General features: G+C 41.3%; 1 protein-coding gene across 1 annotated transcript in view; it reads left to right on the top strand.

The window, feature by feature from the left end:
* ROR2 (receptor tyrosine kinase like orphan receptor 2) overlaps positions 1 to 24,870 on the top strand; it is a 256,782-nt gene that overhangs the window by 134,788 nt on the left and 97,124 nt on the right. The gene's annotated exons all lie outside the window — the stretch shown is intronic.

Genomic DNA, 24,870 nt, shown 5'->3' with positions numbered 1-24,870 from the left:
ATAGGTGGCCATCAGGTCACCCCTGAGCCTGCACTTTTCCAGGCTGTAAAGTCCCATGGCTCTCAGCCTCTTGTCATAAGGTCTGTTTTCCTGACCTCTGATCATGTGTGTGGCTCTTCTCTGGACTCTCTCAAGCTTCTCCACATCCTTTTTTAATTGTGGAGCCCAAAACTGGATGTAGTACTCCAGCTGTGACCTCACCAAGGCCAAGTACAATGGGAGAATGATGTCTTGGGATTTGCTTGAGAAGCAGTTATTGATGCAAGCCAGCGTTTTGCTCACTTTACTGGCTGCTGCATCGCATTGAAGGCTCATGTTCACCTTGCGGTCAATCCTGACGCCCAAGTTGCTCTCATCCATAGTGCTAGTCAGCGTAGGACTGCCAAGCCTATAGACATGCTGCAGGTTTTTCGTCCCAAGGTGGAGAACCTTGCATTTTTCAGTGTTAAACACCATCAGGTTTTCATCCGCCCATTTTGCTAGATTAAATACTAGATTTTGAACAATCTTAAGGATCATGAGAAAATAGGTTAGATTTTTAGGGTAATATTCTATGCTGTGTCAGGTATTTCCTGATGGAGATTTATGGAGATTGAAAATATGGCTAATTGGAACTCAGGTGATACTGCTTTCTGGAATCCAATCAGAAATGTTGTGTTTCATAGTTGCACACAAGTTTGCTGTTGATTTTTTTTTCAATGGTACAATGCTTCAATTCATAGTACCTAAAATACCTTATGAATATAGTTTACCTCTTTGTATATGGCTAAAATGGAGTTAATTCCCTGAAATTTTCTTAGTTGGAGACGCATAAAAAACTATACAGTTTTAGTTAATGTGTAAAACTCTTAAGGCTAGATTTTCAAAAATGTTTTTTGCTTGTTGCTGTTACCAAAAGGTATTCTTGGGTACTAAACCGAATTGAAAATCTTGCCTTTGGCTTTTAACCTGTATTTTCTAACATACTTCATTCAACAAGCTTTTGCAAGGATGTTCACCAAAGATTCCATACTGTAAGCAAGGAAGAAGGCTTTTCTGGTTTTTCATCAAAGTGTAATTTATTTATTTATTTATTTTGTATAGTATGTTTGTTATAATCAGGCTTTGGAAACAGACTGCTTTAAATCACTGACACCTTCTGGATACCATTTTCTGTTGAGAACACAAAGTGCTGTTATATATTGTAATTTTAAATTAAAGAGTTGTATCATTCTTACTTCAGTAGTTACTTATGGTTTTTTACCATGCATTTTCTTCTCCAGAATGATCAAAATAATTGCTCTAGTCATTAGGGTGCTTAGGGTGGAGCCATGTCATTGCTAAATAACATCTGGATCATCATCCATAGTATGGATTATTAGAACTGTGCACACTCTGCTTGGAAAAGCACTGAAAAACAAGGTATAACATTCCAGTAATTTGAACTATGAGCATTTTATATTGATTAAAATTCTGGTTACACAAAAAAAGTCCTAGTTACCACAGAGCAGCTGCAAAAGATGTTATGTGTCCTTTATTCCAGTTACTTCCTAGAACTAGTTTAATTGTGGCCATACCATTATTAAATTGATGCTGCTTTGGATATAGAAGAGGAATCAATTTCAGTTTAAAACAGCAAAGCAAAACTAGCTTGTAAAAAGTAACATAATCAACTTACTTACATAACAGAAAAAAGATGAGCACATGTATTTTGACTCCAGAGAAGTGAGGCTGCATCACATGCTTCACTGATCAAAATCCTTCTTCCCTATCTTAAAGGAAAGAGGACTTCAATTAGAAGATCTAATGGAACTGATGAAATTAGTGAGATAGCCTACTTAAGACACAGATCTTTGGATCAGAAGCATCCGTTAGATGCTATAACATCTGTTATAGGATGTTAAGCTCTAACAGAATTGGTTAACCTAGCTCTACCTACATTTGTATATCGTATATAACTCCTGGGTGAAGACAACTGAAGGGTGAGCTGAAAAAATAATTTTGCTATTTGTTTGCTACTGTGTCTTGCACAGGGCCTTCCTTAATGTGTTTATAAGTTCAATAGTTTTTAATATAAATATCAAGTCATTGGAAACTGGACTGTGTTACGCCAGTGAATATTTCTTATTAAATCACATCATGTCTTCTCCAGAGGTTTGTTCTGGAATAGTACATTTGCATAGCTATATTACTGAATCACCTGCTTACCCCCCTCAAATCCTTAAGTAGCAGAGTCTTTAAGACTAGGTGTTCCCTTCCCTCTAAGATATATGAAGATACTGCTGTCATTCACGGTGTTTGGCAAAGGCTTCAGGCAGAGAGAGAGAGATTGTGACACAGTAATGAAAAACAAACCAGAAAGCTTTTGTTTGCTTAGCAATTCTCTTAAACATTGATCTTCTCAAAACCTATCTTACCTGAATATCACTGACCTGGAGGAGGTTTTTTTGTTAGCAGTACTTCTGATCCACATTGACTGTGATATAATCTCAGTACTCATGGTTCTGCAAGAGTTGGAATGTATGCCAGGGTAGGTTGTTATCCTCCCAACTCCAGGACATTACAGAAATTGTATTCCATGGCTTCAGATGAGGTAGACTAGTGTTTCTCAGTCTTTGCAGCTATTGTATACATGTTTTTTTTTCCATGGCAGCAAGGCTGTTCTTTGTTCAAGGCATAGCAAGGAACAGGCAAGGAAAATGTTCTACTGCAATTACATGAAGGAGGAAAGGGTTGGGCCAAAATAAGAGCAGTATTTGTTTTCATAGAGAAGTCAGTCCAAAGGAGAAAATAACTCTGCTCCCAAATCTTTATGATTCCTACCTTTAAGGCTAAGTGCAGATAATTGGTGGGGGTATGGGGTAGAGGGAGGTTAATCGGATTCAGAATGGCCACCCAATCTTAATTCACCCTGGGTGCAGACCTTACACTCAGACCCAGTCTCAGTGATCAGAAATCAGTCTAACCCAGGGGTGGGCAATTATTTTGGGCAGAAGACCACTTACCCAGTTTTGGCAAGCTGTCGAAGGCCGCATGGGTAGCCCTGTCCTTTGACAGGTGCCCTGCCCCCTGGTCACCATCTTGGGACCAGTGTCCCAAGGCCAATGGTGGTGGGGCCCAGAGTAGGGCATAGACTGGCTCTGTGGAGCTAGGCTGCACCAGCAGGGAGAGGGGAGAGTTGGCCTGGTTCCATAGAGCCCCTGCAGGCTGGGACCCTGGACTGCTGCCCTGCTCTGGCCCTGGGACACCAGTGTAGGCCCCACGCTCCTGCTGGATCCCATGCCTGCTCACTCCCAGTGCCCCACTCAGCCCCACGGTACAGGCAGGGGGCAGTGCGCAGCCCTGACCCCATGCTTGCCAGCAGGGAACGAGCTGGTGCTGAGTGCAGGGGGAAAGGTGGGGCCCCCTTCCCCCATGGCCAGAGCCCTGTGCTGCAGCTGCTTGCAGCCCATGTGGGGTTGTCCCGATCAGGCACAGGCATCCCCAGGCAGGCTGTGAGCAGCTGCAGCATGGGGCGCCACCCACTGGGTGGGGGAGGGGCCACTTTTCCCAATGCTCAGCACCAGCTTGAAACCCGCACCCACTACCAGCCTGGGCCCTGTGCTGGCTCCCGGCTCACATGGCAGGTCTGTACCATGGCTGCAGCAGCTGCAGGCCCCCCTGTTGCCACATCAGGCAGTATTTGCTGCTGCTGCCCGGCCACAGCTGCTCCCACCATGGCACAGCCCTGAGTGGCAGTAGGGATGGGTTACGAGCTTGTGCTGAGCACGGGGAAAAGTGGCTCTTCCCACAGCCTGTGGCCAGTGCCCCATGCTGCAGCCACTCGCAGGCTGTGTGGGGCTGCCTGTGACTGCTCAGGACAGCCCCGCATGGGCTGTGAGCTGCTGTGGCAGGGAGCATGGGCCACAGGATGAGGGAGAGGCTGCTTTTCCCCCCGCATTCAGCACCAGCTCATTCCCTGCCCGCGGTCCTCCCCTGCCCTTCCCTCACCCCCCTTTACCTGAGTTTCCTGTGCCGGTGCAGCTGAGGAGCCACATGGACATAGTAAAACTGTCACCTGAGAGGTGCTGAGCCACTGCAAGACTAGGTTGTCTTTTGTCTTCAAGCTTTAGTCAGACTGAACATCAGGTAGGGGTGATTTAAACAAGTCATTTTTAAATGACTCATTTTGATTGTGATTTGGAAATTTTGATTCAAATCACTGACTTTTTATGCATTTGTTCTTTTTAGATGTCTTTCTAAAGAACAGTTGACTCTGATAGGTATACTTAACACATGATGGTTTGCAAGTATTTATAGAGTTTATACTAATAGTTCTACTTTTTGATAATCAGGAAGTTATGATATATCATATTAGAAAATGTATAATTTAATATACATTTATTCAGATTGTTAATCTTTACTTTTTTGTATTATGTTAGTAAACCAGGAATGTATCACTTGCTGTTTACTTAATTTATTGTTTAGTGATGATTTGTGTCAAGTTGTATTTGGACTGAAATTGAAATGCATTTTAAATTAATTTCAAAGCAGCATTTTCAAATTCTTTAACTAAATCTGCTTTCTAGATGCTGGATATGCAAGAGAAAATGAAGTTATCAAAATATATTTTTGATTTGAAGAGTATTCAGTAAATAAAGAAAATATTACCTGTGGCTAGTGAACTGAAGTAATTCACTCAGGCCCTTATTTGTTAAGCTTTTAGTCATTGCTGTGCTGCACATATCTAAGTGTAGGTATATAGGCAAAATTAAAAAAAAAAAAAAGTAGAGTCCTTTGTCTCCTTACATTGAGCAGGCAATACTTAAGCACATTTTGGCTTGGATTCACAGCTTGCTACGCAGGGGGATGCATAAACCAGATAACAGGAAGCGTGGAAGTGGAATATTTGTTCATTCTGCATGGCTCATGGTTTGCTATTCATTGGTATTAACCCCATACAGGCAAGGTTGCATACATTTACTTCTTATTGAATTAAGCATAAGCTTTACTGCTCACATTTAATTATCTAAACTATTTGCATGAAGACAACATCTTTTTCTTTTCCTTGAGAATTGTTGAAATAATTTTTTTAGCTTTATTGTTGCTGTATTTTATTCATTCAGTTAGATTGTTATGTATGCTGCCTTTGAGAATCATCCTATGCACCTTTTAAGAGAATCTGATCTTGGCTAAATAATGAAAACAGGATGTTTGGGTCTTGTACTACAAACACATTAAATTCCTGAAACAGCAGTTTATCTACGTACTATGCACAGTATTCTTGCGTGTATGTGTGTACATGCATTAATTTAGTATGAATGAATTTCGGTATTTATGTGCTGGTGCTGGAAAGACTGATTCCATGGGGTCATTGCCATGGCTCTCAAAGAATGGTGATTTCTTTGTGCACAGAATCCTCCTCTTCTCTTCTTAGGCCTTCATCAGATCCTGGAATAGTAGGGCATTGTTATTAAGGAACATGACTGTTCAAATACACTGTAAGGCATGTGGAAAGGAATTCCCATCAAATATATGGCACTTCTTACATAAAGGATAGTACATTCACGATCTGTCATTTTGAATAGACTACTCATTGAATTGAAATAGTTAAATAGCTGAAATTAAGAAAATATTCTCTCTTCATGTGAAGAAAGGACTTCTGATATGAACAAATTGATTCTAGCTGCTTAGCTAGTGACTGTCACCAGTAGTTTGACTTTGTTTTGTAGTTTTAGTAGTAAACATAATGCTTATCTTTTAATAGATTAGACTGTAGATAAAATTGTTTTAATTTCAAATTTATAAAATAAGATTTTTTTTCAAAATTAAAACAAAAAATCTGGTTAAAATTGAAACAAACCATTAAAAAAAGTTTCTCAATTCCACCCTATTGAAGGTCCCTAGGAGAATTTGGGACTTGACTACAAAAAAAAAAAAAAAAAAAAAAAAAGAAGTTGTGTGAAAGTGTGGATGAGTTTATTGTTTTACTAAATATATTATTGCTTGTCAGTTAGAAACAGATAGATGGAGGATGATGACATCTAATTCAGATAACTTGCCATTTACACTTATTAATTTTTTGCCCAACGTAACTGACTAAAGTTAAATGCTTAAGCTAGAATGACTTCCTATCTTGGCTAATCAATTTGTAATGCAGAGCCCTACGTACATGACAGTTTTTCACTGGGTTTTTCTTTTAAACAAAAAATGTTTTGTTTGGTAATTATGTAATCCTATGCCTTACACACAAATATAGCAGTTCTTTCTTGAATTGCTGGTGTTAGTGTATCACTGCCAAACATGAAGGAAGATTACCTGTGTTGTGCAGACATCACACTAAATAATATGCAGATTTCTGCCTCTTATTTGGAACAACCTGATAGTGATACTGAGAAGCTTTGTAGCCTGTTAATTGCCAAAGATTTTGGAGCTTTGCTTTATTGTACAAAATAAGTCCAGCTTCATCTGTTCCTTTTTACTTCCTGCTTAATACATTTTAAAAGCGAGTTTCTCCCTTGATCCTGAGCATAGAAGCTTTTTTAATATCCACATTTGCTAGTGGTAGTATTTTTATGTGTTTATACTTTCTATCACATAATTTTTCTTTTAAACCATACGCTTATATAGAGGCCAGCTGGAAAATGGAGTGTTTCAAAAAGGCTGTCTGACAATCAAGGTAATGTCATATTTTCCAGCTAATATACCAGATCTATGCTCTGTGTGATTTAAAAGGCGGTTTCTGCATCAAGAACAGTATGCACTTTGTTTATTGGAGGATTAGTGAAAATCCCATAATTCATCACTACTCTGTCAGAAGCAAGTTTTAGTTGATTTAGTACCTCATTCTATATTGAAATGTACACATTTTACCTTAAATGCTTAATGCTTGGCTTCAAGTACTGCTTTATAGCTTCTTGCAATATTTAAATGGCCTGAGTGTTATTTTTAACTAAAAACTCTTACTGAAAAAGAATGCTTGTAACATGCTGCTACTGAGTTAGAATGCACTGTTTAATTACTATACATTTCTTCAAACACCACCTCATGTGCTATATGACTGTAATAATAAATTATAAAGGGGCATCGTTTCAATGCATATGATGGTGTATGCAATATCAGATGAAAAATAGTAGGAGAACAGTAAGAAGAAAATTGAATGTTCACAATTATAATTAACGTTTGCTTTTTTAGATCCTTTGTGCCATTAGACCTTCTGCTTGCTTCCTTAGACTATTACACAAAATGGACATATAAGAGTCTAAGGACAGAATTATCTATCCCTTTGCATGTCTACATAGCAGTTTTCTAGCCTTCTACCTGGCCATTTTGACTCCTGCTTCACACTGAATGTGTAAAGCTGTGTGCATAAACTGAGCATTCTCAGTAAGGCTACAACACCCGGTGGGCAGGTACACTCACTTTTCCAGCTGGCCTCTGTATAAGCATGCAGTTTAAAAGAAACATTATGTGATGGGAGGTATAAACACATAACCTTACTACTAGCAGTATGGATAGTCAAAGAGCTTCTATGCTGGAGAGTCTGAATAAATGCTTGATCTGAGGTGTGGTTAACCTAATATATTTGGAAGTCAGAGAGGTAGAGGTTCAAGATACTTCTAGGCAAGGAAGGTCTAGAACCCAGGTCCTCTGCTTCCTGGGAAGTGTCCTAGCCACCCAGATATTGGGACTAAAATATAGGACACCTTTGGTGTCCTGAGCCACTTTTTCTTCATAAGAAATATAACAGGGTTTTCTTTATTCTCCCGTGAAACAGTTCAGGCAAGTAGAAATTACGGGTTAGTAGGAGGAGGTTATATCAAATGTCTTGTTGAAAATCAGAGGCAAATGCCTATGAAAACTTCCTTGTACTAGAATCTTCATCTGTTGTATATATAGATTTCCCAGTCTCCATGAAAAAGGGCTAAAAACTTAGGTTTAGTCAGATATATTGCTTTTAAAACCTTCTCTGCTCTACAAGGCTTGTTGTTCCACTCTCTGCTGGAATCTCTACATGAACTGAACTGGGATTTTAAAAAACACGAACCTCTGTTGCATCAGCTAAAGGACCAACTCACTTGATTTAGAGGCAGTAGCAGGCTCATTAGCATCTTTTCATGGTCTAAACCATCCTTTTCAGACTCAACCTACTCCACCATAATTTTTCTGAAGTTGGGAGCACCCCATTTCAAACTGTTGTTAAAAACAATTAGTGACATAAAAACTTTTTTTCCTGAAATCTTTTTGCCTTAGATTAGCTCTCTGTTTCTAAAAACCAATATTTTAGGGTTTTTTTCTGTAATAAAGATCATGGAAATAAAGCAGAAACACCTTTTTAAAGGTAATAATACAGTTGAGGAGTTATGGGAACACAGGGGACAGAAAATTAAAACCACTTCACAGTCCCATGGGTGTGATGATCTGACTTACAGGGTGCAAGCCAAGGTTTGCAGGACACTTGTGGGAAAATGAAACAGACTGGCAGCAGCAGTGATGAACAATTCAAGAAGGGAAACCCTTCTCCTACAGGGTAAATGCAGGGGTTGGCTACTGGACACAACTTGAGAGACTGGGTGTAGTAGAAATAAGATAGTGCTGAGGGGAGAGGCAGGGAACAGACTATATGGTAGTTGCTAGTTTGGCTGCTGCCCCTAAATTTAACCAATCTGGGAAATGCTGGTTAGATGCTACTCATCTTTTGATATAAAGATGGGAACTAGGCTTAGTTCTCACAGAGCACATCTACACGAGATGCTAAATGCGCAGTAGACTAATTTGCAGTAGAATTAATCTACTGCGTATTAGCATCACTAAAAAAATCACTACCGTTCACTAGTGCAGGTTACTGCGCATTGAGTTAGTACCTCTTATTGCAGGTACTAAACTTAATGTGCAGTAACTATGGTGTTTTAATACACATATAGACATGCCCACAGTGAACCACAAATGATGAAAAAGCTACTCTGTTGAGTTGTCTGAAAACTTGAAAGCTAGTAGTAAATGTTTTTAAAAGGCATATCTGTTCAGAGACAAACTAGATATTTGAGTAACTGTACAAATATAGGGCAGGGACCTCAAGAGGTTATCTATTCCATCCCTTGAACAGGACCAAGTATACCCTGACCACCTAGATGTGTATTCCCCTGTTGTTAAAAACTTCAGATGACAGGAATTGCAAACCCCTCTCCTGGGTAACCTGTTCCAATGTTAGCTCTCTTTTATAGTCAAAAAGATTTTCCTGATATCAGTCCTAAATCTCTCATGCTGAAAATTAAGCCAATAATACTTTCTTCTAAAAATGGAAGTAATTCATAGAATCATAGAAATTAAAGGTAGAAGGGACACCAAAAGTTCATCAAGTTCAACCGCCTGCTCTGGGCAGGAATACTGCTGAGATCAAATGATCCCAACAAGGTGTCTGTCTGGAAATCTCTTGAAGACTTCCAAGGATGAGGACTGCACCACCTCTTTGGGAAGTCTATTCCAGATTCTGGACACCCTTACCGTAATGAAGTTCTTCCTTACATCCAACCTGAAACCATCCTCTAACAGTTTATGGTCATTGCTCTTTGTCCTTCTCTGGAACTAGTGAAAAGTTTTTCTTCCTGATTTCACTCCTTACATACTTACAGATGGCCACCAAGTCCCCCCTCATTTTTCTCTTCCCCAGGCTGAACAGTCCCAGATCCCTTAGTCTTTCCTCATAAGGTTTGTCCTCCAGGTGCATCGTTCTTGTGGCCCTTCTCTGGATCCTTTCAAGATTCTCCATGTCTTTTTTGAAGTGCAGCTCCCAAAACTGGACACAGTATTCCAGCTGGAGTCTCACCAATGCCAAGTAAAGGGGCAGTATCACTTCCTTAGCCCTACTTGCAATACATCAGCTAATGCATCCCAGTATGCTACTAGCTCTGTTGCACTGGTGGCTCATATTCACCAAAACCCTGAGATCCCTTTCAGCCATCATACTGGCCAGGACATCTCCTCCTAACCTATATTCATGCCACTGGTTACTTCTCCCCAGATGAAGCACTCTGCATTTATCTTTATTGAACTGCATCTGGTTCCACCCTGCCCACCTTTCTAGCTTGTCCAGGTCTGTTTGGCTCCGCATTCTATCCCATAGCATGACCACTTTCCCCCATAACTTAATATCATTTGCAAACTTGGCCAGCGTGCTTTCATATCCTCATCTAAATCATTGATAAAGATGTTGAACAGCAAAGTACCAAGAACCAAACCCTGTGGGACACCACTGGCCACCTCCCACCAAGATGATACCATCCACTAACACTCTCTGAGTTTGACCTCTTAGCCAGTTCCCAACCCACCTGACCATGGACTCTGCCAGCCCACAGTCCCCTAGTTTTTTTATAAGAGCATCATGGAACACTATATCAAAGGCCTTTTTAAAATCCAAGTATATGACATCAACTGTGTCTCCCACATTTAAGTGGTTTGTTACTTGATCATGGAAGGAGACAAGGTTGGTCAGGCACAGCCTGCCTGTAATGAAACCATGTTGGCTATCCTTCAGCATCATGCCTTCTGCCCATTTCTCACAAATGGACTTTTTGATACTTTTTTCCTAAATTCTACCCGGTATTGAGGTCAAACTGACCAGCCTATAATTTCCCAGATCCTCCCTCATCCTCTTCTTAATGATTAGCACCACATTGGCCATTTCCAATCTCCCTGGAACTCTCCCAAGCACCACTAGTCTTCAGATACCTTCGTCAACAATCCCACAATGACTCTAGCCAATTCCCTTAGCACTCTCGGGTGTAGTCCATCTGGTCCTGCCTTCCTGAAAACGTTCAGCAACTGTAAGGGCTCACTCACCAGTTCAACACTGACCATAGGTTGACAATCCCTCCCTCCCCCCATGCAGGATCCTATAATTCGATGAATCAGTTTCTCCTCCTTTACTGAAAATGATGACAAAGTGAATCAAAGAAGCATTTAGGGTATCTGAAACATTTGCTGGTAACATGCTGAGCACTCATTGGTCATATTTCCTACATATATCTAAGACTTTATAACTTGGGTCATTTTGGAATTGTCTGATATACTAAATGCCATAGGGATTGTGCTCATTTGCATTTTTGTCATTGTCTTAGCCGTCTAAAGAGCTTTCCAGTTTTCCAGATCCCCACAAGGTCTACCTGCTAGTACTAGATTAGATACTTTTAGTCACATATGCCACATGTAAAGGGTTTAGGAATACTGGTTGTAGCAGATGTATCTGCTCCTGATAGCTGAAAACGGTGAATTGCAGAAGGACATAATAAAATTCCTTCTATTGTCCAAAATAAATGCAAAAATTTAGAACTCTTGGTTTAGAGATGATACCTTTTATTAGACCAACTGAGAAATTGCACACAAAAAAATCTTTTTCTGCAAGCTTTTGGGTTCACACACCCATCAGGTTCAGGGAAAGTTAAAGATGGTAAAAAAGTCCCTATATGTAGGAAATAAACTTCATTTTTGCACAGAGGAAGCTGAAGTTGGAAATCTGTCCCTCTGGGTCCATCAGAGTGTCTTTGTGAGGTGCTCTTTGTTGTGCAGATCAAGACGAATTCCTTCCCTGTTGGTGTCAGGAAGCAAGCAGGGAGGTGCAGAAGGGTTTCTTGTTTTTCAGCAATGAAGTTTATAATCCAAAAATCAGCTAAATTTCAGCATCTTCTGTGTTTCGGGGATGTATTTGAGAGACCAACACGGCTACCAAATTGTCCAAAACACTTTGGGTATTGTTGACACTCTTTCTTTCCTGAAGAATGCTAAATGGCATATGACAACAAATGGTAAAGAACAAGTCTTCCCCCATCGTGCCAAAGACCCTGCTGCTATAAGAAAACACAGTGCCCCATCAATGTGAGCCATCATTGCTCCATGGTAGTATAAATGGACAGAGATTCCTTGAGACAACACTTGAAGTGGAATGATGAGTCAAAAATAAATAATTAACATTACACTGTGCAATTGTTGCAGTGTACCTTGAACCAGAGTTATGTGGAATCACAAGCGCCTTTGGAATTTGGTGAAAAACTTCATTACTGTAGATTCTTCCTTTACTGTTTTCATCAAAAAGTGCCCTGAAAAATGTCATCCACACCAAAGATCTTCCCTCCCCTGTTCTAGATATACAAATATACTACTACTTTGCTCTGCTTCCGCTAGAACAGATGTATTGTCCCAGGGGCAGCTTCTGTACAAGAGTGAATTAAGAGTGCTGTTCTGATGTCTTGGCTCATTAAAGGAAATGGAAATCCCATCTCACTAAGGTCATAAACACTCACCTTTGTGCTGGGTACATGGTCACTACCAGTGTTTTAATATGAAATCTGTAACATCTTTGTTAGGTAGGTTGGTTCAAGGTTTGAGAAGTGAGGTGCAAAAGATCTTTTGAACTCTTGAAGAGTAGAATTAGAAATGTTTCTCTTAGTATAGACAGAAAAGACATTTGACTATTATGAACTCTTTAAACATTTTGAGGTTTTTAAAAAAATGGCTAAAGTTCCTGCATTATTTAGTTTCCTGTGTGCTTCAGAGGTACTTGGGGTGGAGTTGCTTGGGGAAAAATGTAAATAACAATGTGTGCACTAGCACATGAATGTTTGTATATCACACCATATGTCTATTTGTGGTAACCCAACTTCAGAGATATCATCTATTTACTGCCAATACATAACCCAGCCCTTTTTCTAACTACAGATTATGATTGCTTTTTAAAATGTAATCAACTTTGGAAAAAATACAGCTTCAGAAAAACGAAGCTTAAAATAATCTATCAATTTCACCTTGTTCTATGCATGCACATTATTGACCCTCAAACAGTTTGAGTTTTGCAAAATTCCCAACCCAACAAGCTTAATCAATCTGTCTTTTGAGCTTTTATGAAGCTTCAGCTTGGGGTTCAGGTTTAGTATATACTTAGTAGCTCTCTGATGCTGCATTTCCTCCAAGAAGTTGCTGACATATGGACAAAGTTACATGTTTTAAAACAAATTTTAAAGGATCCTTCAAAGAACAGTATATTATTATTTGTAGATGAAACAACCTTGAGTCTAAACAATGAAGCTGTAGGACTAGTAATGGTGAGAAACAACCTAATCCATATAGAATTTACATGCAAAAATTTCGGGGGGGGGGGGGAGACTTTAACTGCTGTTATGATTGTTCAAGTTTAAATTAACTCTGTTATGATTATTGAGATGTGACTTTCTTCACATACATAAAAATCTATACCCATCTCTACATGAACACACAACCCCTAAAACAATCCTGTTACTGTTTAAACAGCTAGTATAAATAATGAATCAGTCCATTACCAAGAATATAAATAAATTTAGACAAGTAAGAGTTCTCTAGAGCTGAAAGTTTAGGTTATGCAAAAATTTCAACAGCTGTAATTTGTAGGTCCTTGTAGACTGAGGGGTGTGAGTGATGTAAACTGCAGAAAGTCGACATGTATGTATATGTTGTCATATTGCCAAAAGGCAAGATTTTACTATTATGTTTCCTTTGCTGTGTACAAGTTTTGAATGGGGCTACGTCTGGCAAAAAAGAATTCCACAAAATGTATTAAACTATATGCTTCTATAAACAGAGAAAATCACTTCAATATACTATTAGTGATAAATCATCATTTTTGGAAAGTCTGGCTAGTAATCATTTCCGATTTGGATAAAATTACAAAAAAAGACAAACAGGAAAACAAGTACTCTTAAGCGTATTTATTTACATACTTATGTATAAAGTTCCTTGTAAATAATGATAAAAGGCTAATTTGAAAAATAATACTTGAATCAGAACTGCACTTCATGAAGCTAGAACATAAGGACAAACATTTAATCCACCTTACAATTCAATAAAAAGATTTCAGCAGAACATTTTCAAACCTGTATTTCTACAGTCAACTTTTAAATCTGTATTTAAGCACCAAAGGGGAAGTTGCATTATGGCTTCCTCCAGGTACTGAGCACCTGTTATTTTAGTAGTGGAAACTGGCAATGATAAATACCTCAGAAAATCAGGCTCCTTTTATTAAAATACCTAACCTTTTAAAGCCAGACTTTGTGTACCCGGATTTTTTGGTCAGGATTTATGGGAGTCTGTTGGATGCGACTGCAAAAATGACAACATGGGGAGAACTTTAAAAATTTTCCGTTTTAAGAAAATGGGGGAGGGAGGATAGAAAGGGGGTAGGGAAAGGTGTGATGTGTCATTGGTTCAAGGATTTTTTTTAAACAAAAACATGGTTCATATTTTATGGCTTACATCCAAAGTATTTACAGGAGGATCTCAGTCCATACTGCCAGTTAGTTAAAGATTGTGACCACACAAGTAATCATAAACTCTGCATGAGCTATAATACATTGGTGAGCAGGAATACGGAATTAAAGAATGGTGCAGTATTTAATGGGCTTGCTTTTGAATCACTGGTAGTAGGGATCTTGGCTTGTTGAATGACTTCATAAGATTTTTTCTCCACAAATATTCAGAACTTTTCTTTAAACTCTATTTTTATTAGCCCAGTTCATTTTCTGACAGTTTTTTCCTTGTTTAAATGACATGGTAACATTTTGCATAGCAGCTCAATATGGTGTGCAAAATAGACCCTGAACTCAGGTTTTCATGGATAAAGGTATTTGCCTGAGAACTATGTAGATTCCTGAAAAAAACCCTTTTTCTTCATTAAGAAGAGACCAAGTTGAGTAAATACAAAAAGAAAAATAAAACCAAAAAACCCCCAAACCCATTAAAATTAGGAAAGTGTACTAAACACTAAGCAAACTCTAAGCATTCTAAGATGCTAACCAGAAACTTTAGTTTAACTGCTTAATGAGTGCCTACCATGAATGTGCTATATTGCCCTCTGCTACTGAATAAGTTCCAAGTCTCAACCCTGCAGGATACCCTACCCAGCATGGCCCTGTTAAGGTGAAGGGGACAGGGAGAAGGGTTAATTCTTCCTTCCTCCCTTCCCTGCAGCCAGGGTCTGGCTCCAGGGGCCATCGCTGCAGTCCCCTTCCCTCTGCTCCCCAGCAGAAAGGCTGACCGGTGTTTCTGCTATGGCAGGTCCCTGCTCCGGCTAGAGAGCAGAGGGGAGGGGCCAGCCCTACCCAGCCCAGAGAGCATGCCAGGATGCCAGGGGAGCCTGGTATATCTTAAACCAGCAAGGGGTCTGGGACAGAAATTGCATAAACCAGTTTGACCCAAATCAGTTAGTCTGATACTATATGCAATCAGGTTTATCTCAAACTGGTTTTGGCTATTTTGAAACTGGTTTATGTGCATTGAATGTCTGTTCTGTTACAGGTTTCAACCAGTTTCTGATCACTTAAACTGGTTTATGTGTAATGTTTGTCCCTAAGAGCTTACAATGTAAATAAACCAGACAAGAAAAGAAACAAATTGAGAACTGAGGAACAGAGAAGTTAGATGTCTTCCCAAAGTCTCATAGAAAGTTTTTGGCAAAGTCAGAAATTCCACACAGAACTCCCAAGAAACTTAGTCTGAAGTTAGTTAAAATGTCCTGGTTAAAAACTGGAAGGAAGGAAGGACTGACAGATGGAAGGAAGATTCACTAGGGGAATAGCAATGCCTTCTTAGCTGTAGCCACTGCTGATTGCTAATTTAATATAAGTAGCACCCTTTCAAAATGGTAACGTTGTTTATTATACAAAAAAGTTACATTCTAGTGATGCTTTGTATGTAGTGTGTTGTCACTGTACTCATGAAATAGCTCCCAGGAGTCTTAGTTTTCGTATATATATACATATAATTTTTTTTTTGATATCATCATAGGACCTCAGCCTGCCAGCTGATGTCAGTGATGAGTCCCAACCAGAGGTCCACACTCCCAAGTCCTCACCTGCCATGACTTGATGTTTATGGGAGTAGAATTCTGTACCTGGGTGCGTAGTTCCCGTTGGTTGTCGTCCACTTTCCTATGTTCGTGAGGGCTCCACCATCCCCTACACCCTCGCCCGTTCCACCGGGTATTGAATTGTCTTCTCGTTACTGGTCTGGCTGGCATGTTCTCACCTGGGGCCTCTGTCTATATCAAAAAAAAAAACCAAGTGCTTCTGGCCTGGAATTATTGTTCACCAGGCTTTTAACAAACAAAAGAAAAAAATGCTCTGTGAGGTCACTCTCTCCTTCACCTTGTTCCAGTTGTTATGGTACCTCTTCATGAGCCTCCTATTGTGGTCATTATGGTACCCTCACCTCACCAGGTCTACGCTTGAAAATTTTTGCTTACCCCCGTTTTAAGGTCTTTACGGTACCTTGTCTTTGGAGTGTCCTGTTAGGATCTTTACGGTATTTTCTCCAGCCGTGCTCTGCAGGCTGCCAGGAAGATCACTGTAAGTTTCTGGTGCTGATACTTCACCACTCCTTTCTCCAGGTTTCTTCTGGGGGAAGCTCCCTCTTTGCAGGAGCCTCCTTCCGGCTTTCCAGGCTGCTCTCAGGCTTTCTTGCAGCTTTGCTCAGGCCGGCTCCTCTCCTTCCAGTCCTGTGCTCTCCACCTCTGCCTGCTCCAGGCTCCTCTTTATACTGGGGCTTGAATGCCTGGCCCCTTCCCTCCAGAAACACCTGGGTTAGGAGAATCTCTGCTGGGCTCTTTGGAGTTTTGGGGCTGGGACCACTGTTTCTATCTTTGGCCGGTGCTCCTTTGCTCCCTGTGGCTCTTTCTCTTCCTCACATGTGTGAGATATAAAAGTGAGTTCTGCTCTTAAGCTATCCTAATATTAAAAATGTGAAAGAATACACACACACACACACGAAAGAATATTTAAATATTCTTATTTTGAAAGGATATTTGATTGGATGAGGATTATTATTTGTAGTATAAAAACCTCCCATGGTAAGAGACTGAACAAACACTGAAGAAATGATCCCTGTCCTTGGGATCTTTCAATATGTATAGACAACATGAAATATAAAATATCTGTCAGTTGTATAAAAATACAAAAATTTTCTTCATCTGTCTAAAGTGGTCACTTTTATAAATATGATCAATAGTGTACAACTGGAGAATTAACAAATGTTTTCCTGGTGTGACTAATTTGTTATCACTCTAATGCTAATGAGTACTTGTTTTAAAATATGCCAATGCGAGGAAGCAGTCAGTAAGGCTAACTGCACCTTGTCATGCATCTATAGATGCATCACAAGCAGATCCAGGGAGGTGATCCTTCCCCTCTGTGTGGCACTGGTCAGGCCACAGTTGGAGTACTGCATCCAGTTCTGGGTACTGCACTTCAAGAGGGATGTGGCTAGCATTGAGAGGGTCCAGAGGAAGGCCACTTGCTTGGTCAAGGGGCAGAGGGCAGGCCTTATGAAGAGAGGCTAAAAGGCCTGAACCTATTCAGCTTCCACAAGGGAAGGCTGAGAGGGGATCTGGTGACCATTTACAAACTCACTGGGGGGGACCAGCAGGAATTGGGGGAGGCTCTGTTCCCCCGGGCACCACCCGGGGTTACTAGGAATAATGGCCACAAATTGTTAGAGTGAAGGTTCAGGCCGGACATCAGGAGACATTACTGTACACTTAGGGCTGCCAGGCTCTGGAAGGGGCTCCCAAGTGAGGTGGTGCTCTCTACTACCTTGGGGGTCTTCAAGAGGAGGGTGGACAGATATTTGGCTGGGGTGATATGATCCTGGGACCTGTTCCTGCCTGGGGCAGGGGGTCGGACCTGATGATATGTTTAGGTCCCTTCTAACCCTAAGTACTATGATAGTATATTGGGGTGGGGAATTATTTTGGGCAGAGAGCTGTTTACCCATTTTTGGCAAGCTTTTGAGAGCTGCATGGGTAGCCCCAGCCGTTGACAGGTTCCCCACCCCTGGTCACCATCTTGGGACCAATGTCCCAATGTTTTGGGACCAATGTCTCAGGGGCCCAGAGAGGGGCACAGGCTGGCAAGGGTCTGTGGAACCAGGCTGGGCTGCACTAGCAGGGAGAGGGGGGAGCTGGCCCACCTCTATAGAGCCCCTGTCAGCTGGGACCCTGTACTCCTGTCACCCTGCTCTGGGCCCCACTGGTGCTGGCCCTGTGCACCTGCTCACTCCCAGTGCCCACCAGCCCCACAGTACAGGCGGGGGGCAGTGTGCAGCCCCAACCCCCTGCTCCCCGGCAGGGAACCAGCTGGTGCTGAGCGTGGGCTGTGAGCAGCTGCAGCATAGAGCTCCAGCCACGGGGCGAGGGGGGGACTGCTTTTCCCCATTCTCAGCATCAGCTTGTAACCCACCCCATCTGCCAGCCTGGGCCACATGCTGGCTCTGGGCTCACACGTTGGGACTGTACTGTAGCGGCAGCAGCTGCAGCGCCCCCACTTGCTGCACTGGGCAGCATTTGTCACCGCCACCTCTGGGCTGCCCAGGTCTGTGTGAGCAGCAGCAGCAAACACTGCCTGGTGCAGCAAGTGGGGGGCCGCAGCTGCTGCTGCCATGGCACAGCCCTGATGGGCGAGCCCGGAGCTGGCTCTGGGCCCAGGCTAGCAGCAGGGACAGGTTATAAGCTGGTGCTGAGCATGGGAAAAAGCAGCCCCTTGCCTGCCTCAGGGATGGTGCCCCATGTTGCAGCCACTCGCAGCCTGTGTGGGGCTGCCTGTGCCTGTTCAGGATAGCCCCACGCAGGCTGTGAGCAGCTGCAACAGGGAGCATGGGCCATGAGGTCGGGGTGGGACCACTTTTTCCTAGGCTCAGTTTTTCCCCGGACCACTTTTCCCGGGGCTCCTTCCCTGCTTGGGGTCCTCCCCTGCCATCCCTCTCCCCCTTACCTGAGTTTCTGGCATGGTGCAGCCATGTGGTCCCAGGCTGAGGGGGGCAGGGCCAGGGGGGCCCTGCTGTTGCAGGACCCCACTAGGCTTCCCTTGGGTCCTGCTGCCCCTGGTTCCTGTCATTTTTGACAGCAACCAAAGACAGATAAATATTAATTTTCTAAATTTTTTAGGGGCCCTGCAGACTGGATAGAATGGTCTTGCAGGCTGGGTTTGGCCCGTGGGCCATCTTTTGCCCTCCCCTGTAGTCTCTTTTACCTTTCAGTTATGCATAGCTTTCTTCTTAACTTCTCACAGGCTGAACTTCCCCTATACGTAATGAAGACCAAACCATAATATTTTAATAGTACAAAATAGAGAGAATGCCCATCCTCTCCCCAAAAACTCTGGGCCAGATTCTACTACTCTTTTTCAAGTTGAATAATACACTTCAAATTATTCCCCCATTTTGTTAACCAAACTTACATTTCACGTGATTAATTATGATTAAATGTAAATACATTGGTAAGTGTCTACATCATGATCAATTTTTTTAGCAGTAAATGATCATTTCCCCTGAGTTCAGCATGCAGCGATACAGACTGTATATGCAAATCTCTAGTTTATTTCTGACCTGAAATAACTTTTCTGAATCCTTAACTTTATTTTCTCCTCCCCCCTCCAACTTTAGAATATTCTCTTTAAAAAGAAAAGGCATTACATATAATGGTCCAAGACCTTTGATTAGCAAAGTTTATTGAAGCTGTAAGTATTTATATTAGTCCTGCCAATGTCTTACTTTGGGCTTTGAAATATTGCCTCTCACCAGTGCATCTGATTTTTATGTTAATCTAATTTTTTCACGGTTTTTGCTGCATTTTTTTCCACACTAGTCCTGCTATAAATTCAGTGGTGTTCAGGAGAAAAAAAATTGTATACTCAAGATAAAGTCTGATATTATCTGTTCTACACTTTACTGTGGCTATGTAGTTTCACTTGATTTTGGGTTTTTTTAGCTTCTGGGGAGCTTCAATAGATCTTGCGGAATCCTTAGATTTAAACCCTTGCAGCCCCGCTTATAATAAATATTAGCCATTTGATTCAGAACATCCTGCTTGATCTTTGTTAATGGCAATGTTGTTATATCTCCCTTTCAATTAAGAAACATGAGGATCAAAATTAAATAATGTAGGGCACATCCACAGGATCGAAATTAAATAATGTAGCGATGCACTACATCACCGTACAGTGTACTATGGTGACATAGCAATCACGTGCGTTTACGCATGATTGCCAGCTATGACACCATGGTAGCACACTCCCCAGGCATAGCACGCCTCTATGGCAACATAAGGGTGACATCTAACCATGCGCCATATGTATGGCACAGTAACCACCCATACTCTGCCGTGCTTTAGTACTTCCTTAAGCACAGCACCATAATAGCATCGTTATACAGCGACATGTAGATGCACCCATAGCTGGTGTTTTAACTTGGTGTGCTAAATTACAGTCACAAAAGACCATTTGAAATTAATTAAATTTGACCATAAATTATAGGTATACAAAATCATTTTTTTATGACTTAGGCCAATAAGGTAATTTCTAATCTGCTTAAAACCCTGTTGCTGTAATGGAATACAGTGTATTCATTGCTTCTTTTGTTTATCTACTAATTTAAGTAAGTCATGCCAGATTGAGTGACTGAACTTCTGTTCTGACCTTTATCCATTGAGATAGTAATTGATAAAAAAGTAGAACTGCTTGCTGACAAAGGAATGTAATTTTTCTATGACTGTTAAGCCTTGAGTTGTGGTGATATGTTTAAGATTGTTATTTCTTAGGTTTGACAGTTGCAGTGTAAGAATCCCTCTTTGTCATGATTTATTTCATTCTTCTTTTGTAGGCCTGTTCATGGAAGGGAATTTATGCCAAATGAGTATTCAGTCTGCTATTGGTCTATATTTAAAATCTTATTTGTAGAAATTACATGACCAAACTTTAAAGCATCTCTTTTGGCTTTAACAGCAGCTGTTAAACTTAGTTATTTTCTAACTTTTTCTACTTGTGTGTGCAAGTGTGTCCATATGCATGTATATGTGTGTACTTGTGTGTGTTTATGCATGGTGAGGGTAAACAGAAGCTCAGAAGCACATACAGAATGTATACATATTTTTTATTACTTTCAAACACAGTGAATACCTTTATATTCTTTACATTTATTTAATTTCATGAGTCATGTCTATGTAACATTGCTTACCTCTGTTATAAAGTTTTGTCTGTGTTGCATCAATGAGCCACATATGCAGAAAAAAATAATGGAATTAATTGGCGAGTTAAAATTTTAACTGGCTTCAGCAACTTTGTAATCAGATAATTTGCACCCAGCTTTATGTATGCAATCAAGATATATGGAGCAAGGCAAAAGGGGAGAATGACAAGGATGATGTCATGGTGAGGGTCTGCTGTTTACTATCAAACGAGGGGGAGGATGTGAACGAGGCTTTTGAACAATGAACCAGCCCATCTAAATCACAGGAACTAAAGTTGATGGGAGACTTTTATTAGCATGCCATCTTCTGGTAGGTTATCATAGCAGTGTACAGGCAATCCGGCAAATCCTTGGAGTAATTTGGGGATAATTTTTGGTACAGATGATAGAGAAGCCAACTAAGGTAGAAGCTCTTCTTGATTTGAGTTTACGGATAGGGAGGAATTGGTTGAGAATGTGAAGTTGGAAGGTGGAAGGTAATTTGCATATCAATGACCATAAAGTTATAGCGTTCAAGATCCTAAAAGAAGGAAGGAAGAAGAGTAGCAGAACAAAGACACTGGACTTCAAAAAAAGTAGATTTGAACAAGCTGAAGTAACAGGTGGGCAAGTGTAACGGGAAAGCACATTGTAACTTAAAGAGACTATTAAGGGCACAAAAGGAGATGATTCCAACGTGAAGAAAGAATAGAAAATGCAGCAAGAGACTGGTCTGGCTAAACAGAAAACTCTTCAGGGAGTTGAAATTCAAAAGGAATCTCACAAAAAGTGGAAATGTGGCCATATTACTGGGGATGGGCAGTATGGGCATGCAGGGAGGAAGTCAGGTATCCAAGACGTAGCCATATTGGTCCAGAGGAAAAGTCAATCAGGACTTGTAGTAGAGAAGATATCTTTTATTAGACCAACAAGATTTTTGCAAAAAAAAGTCTTTAATTGCAAGCTTTTGGGCACAAACACCCTTCATCAATCATTGGAGAAAAGACTGTAGATGTTTTCCTGGGTAGAAATGAAAGCTCATATTTTATAGGATTTCACAGAGGAGTCAATAGGTGGAGAACTCCTCTGGGCAGTCTGTTCATAGCTGGTATGAAGCCTCTCACTTCCTGTGAGGATCTGTGATGATGCAAATTACCTTAAACCAACGGCAGGAGCAGGATCTCAGGTTTCAGGTGGTCACAGTTGCTTCCTGCTTGGGAAAACATGAAGATTTCATTTTAAAAAATCAGCTAAAATTCTAAGTCAGGGAAGTCAGGTCATGAATTGAGATACTGCTGGCAAAAGTTGTAAAAAGTAATAAATCAAGTACATCAGAAGTAAATAGAAGATGAAGAAAATTATAGGTTCCTAACTTACAGAGGACTGTTGAATGATGGATCATGCTGAGAAGGCTGTACGATGGATGTAGCAATTTTATTTTACTTCAGTTTTCCTGAGAAAGGTCAACTATCAGTTGATAAGCATCGTTGTCAGCAAAGATTAGGACAGGGAGACCAGTAGCTTAGAGTAGGGAAAGAACAGGTTATAGATTATTTTAAGAAGCTGGATATTTTCCAAGTCAGTAGTAGTGGACAAGATGCATCCTGGGGTACTCCAGCAATTGGCTAAGTTCATTGCATAGCTATTGGTTGTTCTCTTTGGTTACATACAGGCACTGCATTTAGATTGACCTAACCAAAGTTAAGGTGATATAAATGCCCCAGTGTGCAAATGTTCACAAGACTTAGATTGCCCTAAAAATAGCATGCCCAGTCTAAAGTTAGTCTGATGTGAACTAACTTTAGATGAGCATTGAGTTAACCCAACCTAGTGAGGGTTTACCTAGTCTAGTGAATGTTTGCAGGCATTCACGGCACAGCCCCAGGGCTGGGAGAGTTCAGCCACTCCCCAGAGCCTTGAGGCTGTGCTGTTTTTACCACCCCCAGCCCTGACCAGGCTATTCCCCTCTGCACCTGTGCCTCCTCTTAGCAAGCAGGGAATGGTAGCATGCACTGTTCCCAAGTCAGGTTTTGGTGGCTTAACTAAGCCACGTAAACCTGATCCAGGTTCTACAATGTGTGCTTTCTCAAATTGGAAGATCTGTGTCTATTAGAAGGTATTAAATAATGTGTTTTCTGGGGGTCCTGGATCTGGTACTATTCAATATCTTCATTAATGATTTGGAGGATGGGAAGGAGTGTGTAATTGCAGAAGTTACCAAGCAGAATGGAGTTGCACACTATGAAAGATAGCATTAGGATGTCTTGTTAAAATGATACAAGATTAATTTAAATAAATTCCATAACATTAAATACACAGTCCTGTATTGGATCAAATAGTAACATGCACTATAGGTGATGGTGGTAGGCAGTTGACTGGGATGGGGGAGAATTGGGGCACCTGTCATTGATTGGGTTCAGCCTTCTCTTGTGACTCAGTTTCACACCTGTGGGTTGATGCTGTATCCTCTGCTGTATTTAGATCTTCAGGTGGCAGAGGTGGCTTTTAGTGCCTTGTACCATCTCTGTCTGGTGAGAAGGCTGCGACCCTTTTTTCAGTTTCAGATCTGGCCATCATCATCCATTACCTCAAGTCTAGACTACTGTAATGCGCTCTACTTAAAGCTGCCCTTGAAAACCATCCAGATCATGTAGCTGGTGAAGAATGCAGTGGCCCATCTTCTGACAGGATGGGTCACCAGAAGCACATAACTCTAGTCCTTGAGAGTGTGCCCTGGCTCCCACTAGGTTTCTGGGTGCCATTCATCCCATCATCTTTAAGGTCATCTGAGCGACACCTCCTGTAAGTACCACCAATATGTCAAGTCACCAGGAAAAAACATGTAGGAAATAATTCTTGGCACTTCCACCTCAGTTTAAAATCACCCTCCCCATTGGTTCATCAGAGCCCAAGCCTGGGCTTAATTTAGAAGCATTGCAAGACCTTCCCATTTGGGCAGGCATTTAGCAAACAAAGCTAGGCTGAGAGGTTAGGGGTCTCTGTTTATTGTGATATTCTTATTGCTCTTTTAAGTTGTTCTGTTGTCTTGCTGTAAGCTGCCCCGACACTTTGTTGGGCATATAAATCACATAAATAAATAGATAAATGCAGACTGGTGAAGGATTGGCTGAGCTTCAGTACTGGAGAAAAGAACCAGGAGGATTATAGTGGACTGTAAGCTAAATATGAATCAACAGTGTGTGTTTGTTTCAAAAAGAACCAGTATCATACTGGGCAGTATTAACGGGAGTGTCAGAAGCAAGTAAAGGGAAGTGATGAAACTTGTGGTTTGCAAATCAAGGGGAACAACCACAGTAGCTGTTCCTGCCAGTGCTACCATCACCAGAACATCAATTCTTGCTGGTGCTGTTGCAGTGATGGTGGCAGTAGCAGCTAAGCCTGCCGCCAGCAAATTTGCAGGAGTACGAGGTCTTGATGCTCCTGTTGCAAGGTGGCAGCAGGGTGCCAGAAGGGCTTTTTGACCACTCATTGCAGCAGGCAGTCAGGGAGCTATTCACTCTCCGTCCTTCATCTGTGAGGGGAGGGGGAGGGATAGCAAACAACCATGGGATGCTGGGATCCAAGGGACCTCCTGTAATGCTACATGTAGGCAGATGTTACATGTAGGCAGATGTGAGGTGCCACAAAATGTGCCAATACACAAAAATTCCTCTTTTGAATAAGGAATATTTTTGTGGCATATCTGCCATTTTTGTGGTGTTACAGATAGTATGCATGTCTGTACACTTTATTTTCATAGATTCATAGATACTAGGGTTGGAAGGGACCTCAATAGATCATCAAGTCCGACCCCCTGCATAAGCAGGAAAGAGTGCTGGGCCTACATTACCCCAGCTAGATACACATCTAACCTTCGCTTGAAGACCCCCAGGGTAG

Source organism: Crocodylus porosus, unplaced genomic scaffold (genome assembly GCF_001723895.1).
Source record: "Crocodylus porosus isolate Cpor-Errol unplaced genomic scaffold, CroPor_comp1, whole genome shotgun sequence".
NCBI classification, from domain to species: Eukaryota; Metazoa; Chordata; order Crocodylia; family Crocodylidae; genus Crocodylus; species Crocodylus porosus.
The sequence above is the reverse complement of the archived record's forward strand: the minus strand, read 5'-3'. Positions and strand labels throughout refer to the sequence as shown.